The sequence below is a fragment of the Equus przewalskii genome, chromosome X (assembly GCF_037783145.1).
Source record: "Equus przewalskii isolate Varuska chromosome X, EquPr2, whole genome shotgun sequence".
Lineage (NCBI taxonomy): Eukaryota > Metazoa > Chordata > Mammalia > Perissodactyla > Equidae > Equus > Equus przewalskii.
Window position 1 is genome coordinate 7,244,565 of NC_091863.1, and position 15,251 is coordinate 7,259,815.

Here is a 15,251-nt window from a genome sequence, read left to right on the forward strand (position 1 = left end):
TATAAGCACAGAGAAAGAGGAAAAATGAGGAGGCAAAGGAACACATTCCAAGCAAGGGAACAGGACAAAACCCCAGAAAAAGAACTAAATGAAACAGAAGTAAACAATCTACTTGACAAAGAGTTCAAACAAAAAGTCATAATGATGCTCACTGATCTTGGGAGAAGAATGGATGAACTCAGTGAGAATGTCAACAAATGATTAGAAAATATAAGAAAGAACCAATCAGACATGAAGAATACAATACTGGAAATGAAAAACTCAGCAGTGGGACCCAATAGCAGAGTAGATGATACAGAAGAATAGATCATCAAGCTGGATGAAAGGCTAGAGGAAATCACCTAGGCTGAACAGATAAAATAAAAAGTAATGAAAAGGAACAAGAACAGGGGCTGGCCCCAGGGGCAAGTAGTGAAGTTCACACGCTCTGCTTTGGCGGCCCAGGGTTTCACTGGTTTGGATCTCGGGTGCAGATGTGGCACCACTCAACAAGCCGTGCTGATGTGGCATCCCACATAGCACAACCACAGGCACTCACAACTAGAATATACAACTATGTACCAGAGGGGCTTTGGAGAGAAGAGGAAGAAGGAAACAAAGAGAATATTGGCTACAGATGTTAGCTCAGGTGCCAATATTTAAAAGAAAGAAAGAAAGAAAAAAGAACAAGAACAGTGTAAGGTACTCTGGGACAACATCAAGTGCACTAACATTCTTATTATAGGTGTTCCAGAAGGAGAAGAGAGACACAAAGGGGCAGAGACTCTATTTGAAGAAATAATCGCTGAAAACATTCCTAACCTAGGGAAGGAAACAGACATCCAGGTACAGGAATCACAGAGAGCACTAAACAACATAAACCCAAAGAGGCCCACACCAAAACACATTGTAATTAAAAAGTCCAAAATTAAAAAAAAAGAGAGAATCCTAAAAGCCACAAGAGAAAGAAAACAAGTGACATATAAAGGAAAGGGCATAAGGCTATAAGCTGACGTGTCAGCAGAAATCTTACCAGCTAGAAGGGAGTGGCATGATATACTTAAGTGCTGAAAGGAGAAAAACCTACAGCCAAGAATACTCTACCCAGCAAGGTTATCACTGAGAATGGAAGGAGAGATAAAGAGCTTTCCAGACAAGCAAAAATTAAAGGAGATTATCACCAAGAAACCAGTTTTAAAGAAATGCTAGGGCCAGCCCAGTGGCACAGTGGTTAAGTGCACATGTTCCACTTTGGCAGCCTGGGGTTCACCAGTTCAGATCCCGGGTGCGGACATGGCACCACATAGAAAGCCATGCTGTGGTAGGCATCCCACATATAAAGTAGAGGAAGATGGGCATGGATGTTAGCTCAGGGCTAATCTTCCTCAAAAAGAAAAAAAAAGAAAGAGAGAAATGCTAAAGGGACTTATTTAAGTGGGAAAGAGAAGACTACAAATCGGAACAAGAAAATTATCAAAAAAAAGGCAACAAAATCACTGGTAAAGGCAAAAATACAATTAAAGGTAGCAGATCAACCACCTATGAAGAGAATATGAAGGTCAAAAGACGAAAGTACTAACATTGTCTATTTCAATGATAAGAAGGTAATAGACACACACACAAAGAGGTAAGATATGATATTAAAAACATAAAATGTGGGAGGAGGGGAGTAAAAGACTAAAGAGATCATCAACTCAGTATAGATCGCTATATACATAGGTTATTATATATAAACCTCATGGTAATCACAAACCAGGAACCTATAATAAATACACAAATAAGTAAGAGAAAGGAATCCAAATATAATACTAAAGAAAGCCATGAAACCATAAGGCAAGAGAGCAAGAGAAGAAGAAAGGAAAAGAGAAGAACTACTAAAACACCCAGAAAAAAGTAACAAAATGGCACTAAGTACATACTTATCAGTAGCTACTTTAAATGTCAATGGACTAAATGCTCCAATCAAAAGGCATAGCGTGGCCCATTGGATAAAAAACCCGAAAACCATATATATGCTGCATACAAGAGACACACTTCAGACCTAAAGACACTCACAAACTGAAAGTGAAGGGATGGAAAAAGACACCCCATGCAAATGGCAAAGAAAAGAAAGCTGGGGTAGCAATACTTACATCAGACATAACAGACTCTAAAACAAAAACTGTAACAAGAGACAAAGGGTACTATATAATGATAAAGGACAACCCAACAAGAGGATATAACACTTGTAAACGTCTATGCACCCAACATAGGAGCACCTAAATATATAAAGCAATTATAACAGACATAAAAGGAGAAATGGACAGTAACAGAATAATAGTAGGAGACTTTAACATTCCACTTACCCCAATGGATAGATCATCCAAACAGAAAATCAATAAGGAAACACTGGGCTTAAATGACACATCAGACAAGAGGGACTTAGTAGATAAATACAGAACATTCCAACCAAAAACTGCAGAATACACATTTTTCTCAAGTGCCCATTGAACATTCTCAAGGATAGACCATATGTCGAGAAACAAGGCAGGCCTCAATAAATTTAAGAAGATTGAAATACTACCAACTATCTTTTCTGACCACAAAGGTAAGAGACTAGAAATCACCTACAGAAAGAAAATCAGAAAAGCCACAAATATGTGGAGATTAAACAAGATGCTACTGAACAACGATAGGGTCAATGAAGAAATCAAAGGAGAAATAAAAAAATTCCTGGAGACAAATGAAAACACAACATGCCAAAATTTATGGGATACAGCAAAAGCAGTTCTAAGAGGGAAGTTTATAGCAATACAGCCCTACCACAACAAACAAGAAAAACCTCAAATAAACAATCTAACAGTACACCTAAAGGAACTGGAAAAAGAAGAACAAACAAAGCCCAAAATCAGTAGAAGGAAGGATATAATAAAAATCAGAGCAGAAATAAATGAAATAGAAACTAAAAAAACAATAGAAAAAAAATCAGTGAAACCAACAGCTGGTTCTCTGAAAATATAAACAACATTGACAAACCTTTAGCTAGACTCACCAAGAAAAAAAGAGAGAAGTCTCGAATAAATAAAATCAGAAACGAAAAAGGAGAAATTACATGGACACCTCAGAAATACAAAAGATGATAAGAGAATACGATGAAAAGCTATACACCAACACATTGGATAATCTAAAAGCAATGTATAAATTCTTAGAATCATGCAACCTTCCAAAACTGAATCAAAAAGAAATAGAGAATTTGAATAGAATAATCACCAATAAGGAGATGGAAAGAGTAATCAAAAACCTCCCAAAAATAACAGTCCAGAACCAGACGGCTTCTCTGGTGAATTCTACCAAACATTCAAAGAAGATTTAATACCTATCCCCTTCTCTAACTCTTTCAAAAAATTGAAGAGGAGGGGAAGCTTCCCAACCCATTCTATAAAGCCAACATTATCCTGATACCAAAACCAGACAAGGACAACACACAAAAAGAAAATTACAGACCAATATCACTGATGAACATTGATGCAAAATCCTCAACAAAATACTAGCAAATTGAATACAACAATACATTAAAAAGATCATACACTATGATCAAGTGGGATTTATTCCAGGGATGCAGGGATGGTTCAACTTCCGCAAATCAATCAATGTGATACACCATATTAACAAAATGAAGAATAAAAATTACATGATTATCTCAATAGACACGGAGAAAACAATTGACATGATACACCATTCATTTATGATAAAAACGCTGAATAAAATGGGTATAGAAGGAAAATACCTCAACATAATAAAGGCCATATGTGAGAAACCCACAGCTAATATCATTCTCAATGGAGAAAAACTGAAAGCTATCCCTCTAAGAACAGGAACCAGACAAGGATGCCCACTTTCACCTAGTATTGGAAGTCTTAGCTGGAGCAATCAGGCAAGAAAAAGAAATAAAAGGGATCCAAATTGGAAAAGAAGAAGTGAAACTGTCACTATTTGCAGATGACATGATTTTATATATAGAAAACCCTAAAGAATCCACTAAAAAACTTTTAGAAATAATAAATAAATACGTTAAAGTTGCAGGATACAAAATCAACATACAAAAATCAGTTGCCTTTCTATACACTAAGAACAAAGTAGCAGAAAGAGAAATTAAGAATACAATCCCATTTACAATTGCAACAAAAAAAAAATAAAATACCTAGGAACTTAGCCAAAGAGGTGAAAGATCTGTACACCGAAAACTATAAAATGTTGTTGAAAGAAATTGAAGAAGACACAAAAAAATGGAAAGATATTCTGTGCTTTTGGATTGGAAGAATTAACATAGTTAAAATGTCCATACTTCCTAAAGCAATCTACAGATTCACTGCAATCCCTATCAAAGTTCCAACAACATTTTTCACAGAAATATAACAAACAGTCCTAAAATTTATATGGAACAACAAAAGAACCCAAATAGCCAAAGGAATCCTGAGAAAAAAGAACAAAGCTGGAGGTATCACACTCCCCGATTTCAAATATACTACAAAGCTATAGTAACCAAAACAGTATGGTACTGGCAGAAAAACAGACACACAGATCAATGGAACAGAATCAAGAGGCCAGAAATAAACCCACACATCTATGAATAGCTAACTTTCGACAAGGGAGCCAAGAGCATAACGATGGAGAGGGGAGAGTCTCTTCAATAAATGGTGTTGGGAAAACTGGACAGTCACATGCAAAAGAATGAAATTAGACCATTATCTTACACCATACACAAAAATTAACTCAAAATGGATTAAAGACTTGAACGTAAGACTTGAAACTATTAAACTTCTAGAAGAAAACATAGGCAGTACACTCTATGACATCAGTCATAGCAGCATATTTTCAAGTACCATGTCTGACTGGGCAAGGGAAACAACAGAAAAAACAAACCAATGGGACTACATCTAGCTAAAAAGCTTCTGCACAGCAAAGGAAACCATCAACAAAATGAAAAGACAACCTAACAATTGGGAGAAGATATTTGCAAACCATTTATCTGATACGGGGTTAATATTTAAAATATAAAAAGAACTCATACATCTCAATAACAAAAAACCAACAACCCAATTAAAAAACGGGCAAAAGATCTGAACAGAGATTTCTCCAAAGAAGACATACGGATGGCCAACAGGCATATGGAAAGATGTTCAACATCATTAGCTATCAGGGAAATGCAAATCAAAATTACAATGAGATATCACCCTACTCCGGTCAGAATGGCTATAATTAACAAGACAGGAAACGACAAGTGTTAGAGAGGATATGGAGAGAAGGGAACCCTAGTACACTGCTGGTGGGAGTGCAAACTGGTGCAGCCACTATGGAAAGCAGTATGGAGTATCCTCAGAAAATTAAGAATAGATCTACCTTAGGATCCTGCGATCCCACTGCTGGGTATTTATGCAAAGAACTTGAAAACGCCAAGGCATAAGGATACATGCACCCCTATGTTCACTGCAGCATTATTCACAATGGCCAAGACTTGTAAGCAACCTAGGTGCCCATGAAGAGATGAATGGATAAAGAAGATGTGTTATGTATATACAATGGAATACTACTCAGCCATAAGAACAGTGAAATCAGGCCATTTGTGGCAACGTGGATGGACCTTGAGGGTATTATGCTGAGTGAAATAAGACAGAGGGAGGAAGTCAAATACGATATGCTCTCACTCATAAGTAGAAGATAAAAACAATGACAAACAAACACATAGCAACAGAGACTGGATTGGTGGTTACCACAGGGGAAGGCGGGGGGAGAACGAAAGGGGTGATTAGGCACGTGTGTGTGGTGATGGATTGGAATTACTCTTTGGGTGGTGAACATGATGTAATCTACACAGAAATTGAAATATAATAATGTACACCCGAAATTTATATAATGCTATAAACCAATGTTACCACAATAAAAAAATTAAAATTTAAGTTTTAAAAAAATAACAAAAAAAGAAAAAACAGCTTTAAATCATGGGTAAAACACAATAATTTACTGAATAAATTACTCTGTTAAGTTTTGTTTAGAGAAGTAGAAGATTCAAACTGGGAAAGAGTAAGAAAGGATCTTACACTGGGTCAAGGTTGCTATAGCAAGAACATGGTCAAGAGGGAGTAAGAGCATGAGATTAGTCAGCTCCTTCCATTCTGTGAAGAAGCATAAAGTGCTGGGTCGTAAGTGCACACCAAATGTAGAATTTCTCACTGATTGCTGTTTCCATCAATTCTATTTTCCTCGCTCTCTTTTTTTCTTAATCATAAAATACACCTCAAAGAGGGGCTTAGAGTGCTGGATAATTAATGTCTATAAAATGCCCTGATATTGATGGATGTCACAGACGTTGTTTATATATGTCACTTCAAGCTTTACTTCCTCCATCACTCAGAGATCGAACAATTTTGGTCTTATCCCCTTTCCTCCATCTTAAGTAGATGATGGCATTGCCAGATATTCATTGACGAACGTGTTCTGGCCTTTCCACTTAAATAGGGTTTTACCTGACACCATCAAACATTTTTACCATACGTGAATGTCAAATTCATTTCGTAGTGGATGTTTAGCCTTCGATGTATGGAAATACATTTTTGCTTTTAAGACACTGTGGGAAGACCAAATCTTTTTCTAAGCCAGTACCTCACACTCTGCAGATACTTCATGCTGGCTGAAGTGAATATACTGAAAATCGTTCAGTCTTTGATCGAATACATTTGCATAAGTAACTATGATTTGCTTTGTTCCTACAGCAATATGTATCTCCTCCAATTTTTAGGTTTTAGAGGAATATGCCTTTTCTGGAGCAGCTGCTGAAAATGATTATCAAAATTCAATACATGGTCAGCTCTGCTCTTGAATTTGTTGCATTTCAAGGAAGGGTTCACATTGTTCAAAAAATTCATATCCCCATCTGGGTGGTGCAAAAAGTATTCAAGCCAAGGTGGGTTATACTCTTTGACTCAAAAAAATAGATTAAAATTCCATTCCATCCAAAGTGGGTCTGGTCTGTTAAGAATTTACAAAATCAATGTTATGTAAGAGAATTCCCCATTTGGGACAGACTAGAGAATCAAAGAAGAATATGGAAGCATGCCATTGTTTCTCAGCCCTGAGTAACCTTCAAAAACAGAACTTTCCTTGGGTTTTAGACATTTGAATCTCAAATCTCTGACTTCACCACCTTTACTCAGCCATTTCCTCTGCATTTGGGAGGACTGACACTGTCTCTGTCTAGTCAAGGGGATTTTGATTGAAATGAAATTAAAGAAACATGGAAGTTCTGGAAGGACTGAAGCAAGATGATGTCCATCCACTGGGTGAGTGGTTCCCACCCTGGCCTGCACACTGTACAAATGCCATGCTCAGTCTACACCCGCTTCCCAATCAGAGAGCCTGAATTATTTACACTGGGGTGAGGTCCAGGGATTGGGATCTTCAAAACTCCTCAGGAAAGTCTAATGTACAGCCAAGTGCCAGAACTATTGCTCGAAATTGAGAAATCAGGTTGCTAAATTGTTGGATCAGTGATACAGTGAATAAAAGTTAATAATTTATTCAATTTACTAGTTTTACACTTTAAGATTTACTCAGAATAAAAGGAATACTTTTGTAATGCAGCATATGTATATAATAAGTACAGGAATAAAATTATACATAGGTGCAGCTAGAAGTGAGAATTTCTGTGAATTTATCATAGGAAATCCCAGAAACATCACTAAAACACTACTTTGCAGGGAACACTGATTATTACTGTTAAGAAATTTGGAGGGCTTTTTTGACTTGAAAATATAGGGGAATGCTTTGTTGAATCATTCAAACGTTCCTATGTCTAAAAAGAACTCCCAATTCGTCACCTCAATTTATACTTTGAATAGTATTAGTATCATACAAATTCGGTTTCTTGATTATAACAATAACTATTTCACCAGAAATGTAACAGAAGTATACTACAGATGTTTATAATTCAATAAGTTTTTTTATATGGTAAATCAAAGATTTAGGGGAAAAAATTTAAGAACTCTGATGACAAAAGAATAGATTCACTGCCCTATCCAAATTCTTTTGAAGGTCAACTCAGGCAACACAAGTGCCCTGAGGACTAGAAACTCCTCTGTAGTCTAAAAGGTAAAATGCAAATATTTGCAATGATGGAAACCACAGTGATAACATTTATCCTTCCATCTTTGTCCATAGTAATCTGTTTCTTTGAAGGACCACTTGTCTGCTAGAAAAAAAAATTCTGAAGAGTTAATTACTTAATTTGCGGTGCTTTACAAAAAATTATTAAGCCGTTTTCCCAGAGTTGGTTTGCACATACATGACTAAAGACAATTTAAGGGTCAATGGATTTCGGAAATGAACTAACTCTCATTTCCCCGGAATATATTTTCGTTTACACAGACAATGTTTTGCTAAAGAGGAAGTCAAAGAATAAATGTCACTTAAAAATTTTTTTGAAGCCATTTGCTTTTAACCCACTGAGAGAAACCTGTTCAATATCGGAGAACTGGGAGGAGACTTGCGAGTTATACCAATAACAAATTACAAAGTCTCATTTTGTCTTGTCCGTCAGTCTAGAACGGAAACCAGGAGCTTTCAAAACGTAGTGCGGACCAGCAGCAGCAGCCTCCCTAGAAGCTGGCTGGAAAGGCAAATTCTTGGGCTCCACTGGCCCCACACCTGCTGAATCAGAAACTGTAGAGGTGGGGCCCAGCAACCTGTGATTTAATAAGCCCTCCTGAGGATTCTGATGAGTAAGTACTAAAGTTTGAGAACCGCTTAACTTGAATCCTGTAACATCCTTCAGCGAGCGGGGTTGAAAATTTTTAAAGAGAGGAGAAGCTAAGTAGGAGGTAAGAGACTCCTGCGTTCCTCTTTCCATCTTCCCTTTTGTATGGACACTTTTTGTCCTACTACTCAGTCTTTGTCATCAGCCTCTATTTTGGGGCCTTTCCCTAGTTCCCTCAGTCTCCACTGGAGAACAGGAAGCATAATGGAAGAGGGTGACAGCCAATGCATAGGGGAAACAAGGCAGGGCCGGAGAATTGGCAAGTGGGGGGATATGACCCAATGTCACGGCGGAGGGAAGCTTTGGGAATGGATGTGCACCTCAGTCAACCATGCTTTTTACCCCATCACCACTGGCAATTCTGAATTGCTTTTCTAAATAAAAATATAGATAGAACTCAGATGTTCAGAATGTTCCAGAAAAAAAAAAAGTCTTGTTGAAGTTGCCCTAGTGTATTCTCAATTACTTATAAATGTTGTTTTAAAAAAATTTTAAGTGGTGTTGAAAGGGGGAGAGGGCAGTCAGCCAGCAGAGGACCCAAACTCATCTGTTTATGATGAAAAAATAACGCCCCCCCCTCCATTGGTTGGAGTCAGTACACCTCTTTAAGCCTTGGCTTGACACAAAATGTATAAAACTGAAAGCAAACATGTTAAACTGCTTTCAGGACTTTTGTCATTTGATTTTCAAATAACTGTGACCTTGGACAACCACTGTCATAGGACACTCCAAGGAGGCAGGATGTTAACATGTGACATCAGAGACAGCTCGATAATTAAATGTCGATAGTAAATCATATCGTGGCCTTCCACTAACCATTGTCTTTCTCCAATGTGTTACTTTTATTTGAATGAAGTGTCACTTAGATGGCTAATGAATACACTCTTGAATCAAATGTATCTATTATAACGAAAGGCAGACTGTAGCACCTCGTAATTTTGACTACACATGAGTTTTTCACCAGAACATGTTCTTTTCATCTCCAAACAATCACAACGAAATGGTGACTTCATATGTACATATTCACTCAATAAACAAGTACTCTTTAGCAGCTTCAACTCTCTCCTCTGTCCCAATAATATTCAAATTTCTGTTTCAAATCTCAACTTCTGACCTAAATTTTGGTCTCTTGTTCCCATCTCTATATCAACTTTTACCTATGACGATCCCTTGTTACTTTAAACTCAACTTTCTTAACTGCATCATCTGCCCCTTTGAGATTTCTTCCCACTTTCCAGTCTTTACAGAGGATATTATCATTCTTTAGGTGAGAACTGCAACATAATCTTAGACTTTGACCTCTCCTTCAAGCCTTCTATTAATCACTCTCTAAGGTTGTTTGGTTGTTCATTAAAAGACCCCTTGGCTTCAGCCTTCCCTTTTATTCCCAAGGTTACTACTCTAACCATCTTCTTCCATGAACTGCTGGTTTTCACTCCTCTAATTTTTGCCCAGGCAAGCAGGTCCACACGTGGTCACCAAAGTAATCTTCCCAGTAAGCTTGTATTACCAGCCCTTCACATTCTCAAAAGTCCAAAAGCTGTCCTCCGGTCTTAAAGGATCAAATTCAAACTCCTGAGTTGGCATGAAAGGCCTCAAAACTCTAGTCGGTTTAGTATTTCCTCAGTAGAAGCCAGCTGTAATTACCACTGCCCTGCAAAATGAACACTCAACTTCAGCTAAACCGGATTCCTTACTGGCTAATAAGTGCCATGTCGGGTGCTCCTTCTGAGCCCTTGGTTGTGCTTTCCACCAACTTAGAATTTTTTTCATTCCCCCATAGCATCTCAGAATCTAGCAGAGGTCTAGCTGTGCAAATAGAAGCACCAGTAAATTCTTGCTCGATAAAGAGTACATGAATAATATTAATACAACTAAAGATTTCTTATCTATAACAGATATCACATAAAGCCAAATCTTATTTCAAACGTAGATAGGATTAAATCATACATTTCTGAAGACATCAATACATATCTGAGACATCAAGGCAGAGTTCACCGCAGTATTATAAAAACACTTTGATTAAATTAGTTTCAGAAATCACTCTCTGGCCAAGGAGCTATCTACTACACAATGGATCAGGCAATAAATCTTAGACTACATGTGCTGACAGGTATAAGATGATTTATCGAATTGTAAGACAAGGAATTGTGAAGCATTACTAAGAAAATACACGCTCTCTTCCAATGCAACATTATTTTACTTAACAAAAGCAATTTAGGAGGAAACTGTACTATTAAAATAATAGCAAATGCTTCCCATACAGCTTTAATTCTCTATATTAAAAGTAATCCAGGAATGAAATCATCAGATCATGCTGCTGGCTCTAGATCAGACGGATGAGTTAATAATGATCCATCTCCCTAAAATAAAGCTCACCTCTGGCTGGTGATAATCAGAGAATTTACACTACCTGTGACCTCCAATATTACTTCAATCACATGTCAGCACTGTGATTTGTAGTCTTTTATCTGATTTTTCTTTGCAATGTTATTCTATTTTACATAATGATAACTAAAGAGACTGAGCCATACATTTAACTTTCTCTTCAGGGTTAAACTTGATTATAAGGGTTTCCTGAATTTTACCACTGAATCAGTTTCTTAAAAATTAACACTAACTATTTGCAACTATAGTTTTCCCAACAACCAAACAAACAATCGAAAATTTTAAAATTAAAAAAAATGTATCTGAGGGGATCTTCATGCTGGTTTAATGAAAAATGGCATCTTTGGTGCTCAGAATACAAAGGTAACCTGAAGTGCCCTGGGAGGGTTTATATGATTATGGCACAATATATATGTGCAACAGCTTGGTGGTGTACCAATCAGCAAGGCGTGTTTTGTTTTGTCAAGATGGAATGATATTTCTAGAGAATTTGATATTCTTGCTCTTGGTCTCTAACTCCCAAAGAGTAGGCTAATCTTAGACAAAATGCTAGGTTTAGAAAAGAGAGACCCTTAGGAGCCCACTCTAGGATGGGATGACAAAGAGTTTAATTTTGGCTACAGCCAGCCTCGGGGGCCAGAGGGAGGCTGAAAGATAGTAGGTATGTGGGTTCCTGGCTCCTTGTGGAATCCAGACTTGTTTGCGTGAATCTTAATGAACATTTAGTTACTGAGACTTTACAGAGGAACTCAGGGCCAGCAGTTACTGGCAATAGCAACACCAGAAGTGGCTCTAGCACACTCTCATCGTATGGGTAACAGGGTGATTGGGCCTCTGTTTACCACCATTGTGCCAAGTGCTTTATCAGATGGGAGTGGAAGCCCATGCAGAGGCAGATGTCTGCATACTGCCTGCAGACCTTTGGAGAGCAGACTCCTTTAGAGGGCCTCTGCAAGGTTCCAAGCTCTGGGAAATTCCCAAATTCTTCACAGCGTCAAGTACTTATGAAATCAGTCCAAAGGGTTCTGCCTGTGACTTTAGTCTGTTTCCTGGGCTGTTAGCACTCCACACAAATGGTTCTAGCTGTTGTCCGCAGAATGCTCTGCAGTTCATAGAAAGAGGTTCAGAGCTCAACTAGCTCAATTGCAGACTCTGAAGCATTGCTTCAAACTATGAAAATCAGTTTGTCCTTGATCATCTGAGACCCACTATCTCATCCTTGGAGTCATAGATCATGAAGGCCTATTATTCCAATTTAGATGGTTCCATCCAAGTTGAATTTATGGTGTGGGTAATGAGGATCCCACGCAAATAGTCAATTTGGTGAACATTAAATTGACCAGTGCCAATGTTCTCTAGTAACACATACTGAGGCTCTTGCTGCCTCCTCTTATAGTAGTTAGAGGACTTCAGGTAGAAAATACGCGTAAACTCCCTTAGAAGGAAAGCATCATTAGGACAGGACACCTGTCTCTCTTTTTCCCCGTTGGATTCAAAGTACCTAATGCCATGCTTGCTGCTAATTCTCCTCTGTGCATGTGCTGAAATAAAGGCCTCACTCCCAAGGCTACATCCACTCTTTGCCTGGAAAGTTGCTATCACAAGTTAGCAGATGAAATCAGTAGACATTTGTTTTTGGATTACAGACAAACAGAAAACACAACAAATATTTACTAAAGCCATGGGCGATGGGTGGATGAGTAAGTGGGTGAGTGGGTGGATGGATAGGAGGGTAGGTGAATTAGGGCTCCTACAGAGTTTGGGAAGATAATTTGACACTTTAGTCCCAAATCCTGAGAATGAGTTTAGGGGGTGCAGAATGTTCTCAGATTACAGAACTATGCTGGTTCTGCCAGGGAGTTGGAAGTTTTTCCAGTTCTCTCTCTCTTTTATTGGTGATTGGCCTTGAGTTAATATCTGTTGCCAATCTTCCTCTTTTTTTATTTCCTACCCAAAGCCTCAGTACAGAGTTGTATATCCTAGTTGTAGGTCATTCTAGTTCTTCTATGTGGGATGCTGCCACAGCATGGCTTGACGAGTATTGCGTAGGTCTGCACCCAGGATCCAAACTGGCGAACCCTGGGCAGCCAAAGTGGAGTGCGTGAACTTAACCACTATGCCACCAGGCCGGCCCCTCCAGTTCTCTTAAATGGGCACTTCTGATTCTATTGAGAGCTTTCTGAAAGGATCCAATTACTTGGCATTCTGACATTCTGTGGAACATACCAAAGGCAATAGGCCTATTTGTCTCCTTCTCTGCCCCCAACCCTAATTCTCTTCTGTACGTGTGCAGAAAAGAAGCGCCTCACTCTCAGGGCTGCATCTTCTACTCTTTGCTGGAAAGTTGCTGTCTCAAGTTAGCAGATGAAATTAGTAGACACTTGTTTTTGGATTATAGACAAACAGAAAATACCGAGTTCAAGTGCTGGCAATAGGTTTTCCCTCCAGTAATTCACAGCTGGTTATTACAACTTCTCAATATCTGAAATCACTACCTTCAAAACTTGAATCTGAAGAAAATATATTTCAATGTAGTCTAAGCAGGCTATGTGGGTGCCACTGCCTTTGACAATCAATTATATATATCATGACTGAAGAGCAAGAAGTTATTGTCAATTGATAGGCATTTTCCTTCCTTTATTCCTAAAGTACAATGATGGTTTAAATATCAGGACACTAAAGCAGTTTCACATAATTGCATTTTGCAGTATAGTATCTCCTAAACACATAAGCCTGGAATTGTAGTTTAGTGTCCATTTTAAGAAGCATCCCAAAAATGAAAAGGGAAATTGCAAAAACTAGTTCAAATCACAAAATAAAAGTCTCAAGTGTGAATTTTCTGAGCACAGGTAGAATGAATGAAGAGTCAGATAGAGGAATGTGGGAGGTGGCTGGGAGGGTAGGGGCTTTAAGAGAGAAACACCCTACTTCGAAGACGTTTGAGACCCTCCATAGCTAGGTATTTCTACCAGATTATCTAGGCCTAATCAGACTCCCCAGGACTATGGTTCATTTATTTCCAGGCAGCCATTTTACCATTTGACTTAAGAGTCACATTTATCGGGGGTTTTATCACCACTAATAGAACTTAGTGTGGGCAATGTTCTCATGGCATAAAATGGAATCTGGCAAAACCAATGGCCATTTAAAATGGTTAACAAACTTCTGGATCATATCAATTAAATCCTTCATAGAATTTTCATCTAAATTAAACATTACAAATGTACAGCTGGAGGGCATGTTAACAACAACAACAACAACAAAACCCTCAACTGTATACATTACAACTGTTAATGTGTTTTGCAGATTTCTTAAAAGGCTGGGATGAATCCAAATTGACCATGTGTATGCTGTCTTTGGCATTCATATGGTTTTCCAAAACAATTATAAAAATAAAAAAACATTTGTTCATTGCTACTAGTGTATACAATGTCCCCATAGGGTATTTGTGCTGTTGGAATAAATGCTCAAGACCTTAAAAAATGTTGTAGTTCATTATTTACCAATGTCTGCCAGTTGTAAGAAATGAAAGAATCATGATGAGGGCTGGGGTGGGGAATTTAAGACTTAATTAATGAGGTAATTAACATCAGAAATAGTGTCTAAACAAAAAGCTGAAGAATAAAGGATTAAACTTGAAACTTTGCTGCTCTAAATACTTTCTTTCATTCAAGAATCATTTTAAAAATGATCACAGATTAAATATAGCAGCCAAGTTTATTGGATAGTAACCTCCTTAATAACAAAGGTATATTTGTGCTAATCTTAGTGTCTCCTCACTTGAAGACTGAGTAGCATCAATAGATGTTTGAATTGATTGGAATATGTACGGACATTGGTGGTGGGAGTAACTGAAGTACTTCATTCCATTCTACTTCAAACACAAAACATTTCAAAGATACTCCAACCATGTCACATTGGAAGGCACCATCATAATTAAATTTGAATTTACTTTTCTTTTGGATTAAAAAAAAGAATTTTTAGTGCAATTCAATTGCAGCTCATTAAGTAGAAGTCTTAATTCAACTACCATGTACCAAACGTATAATAATCTTCCTCATATGACACACTTGCTGGTATAGACATGTTCACAACA

At 37.8% G+C, this 15,251-nt stretch overlaps 1 protein-coding gene across 4 annotated transcripts in view; it reads right to left on the bottom strand.

The window, feature by feature from the left end:
* Positions 1-15,251, bottom strand: part of MID1 (midline 1) — a 347,027-nt gene that overhangs the window by 83,604 nt on the left and 248,172 nt on the right. The gene's annotated exons all lie outside the window — the stretch shown is intronic.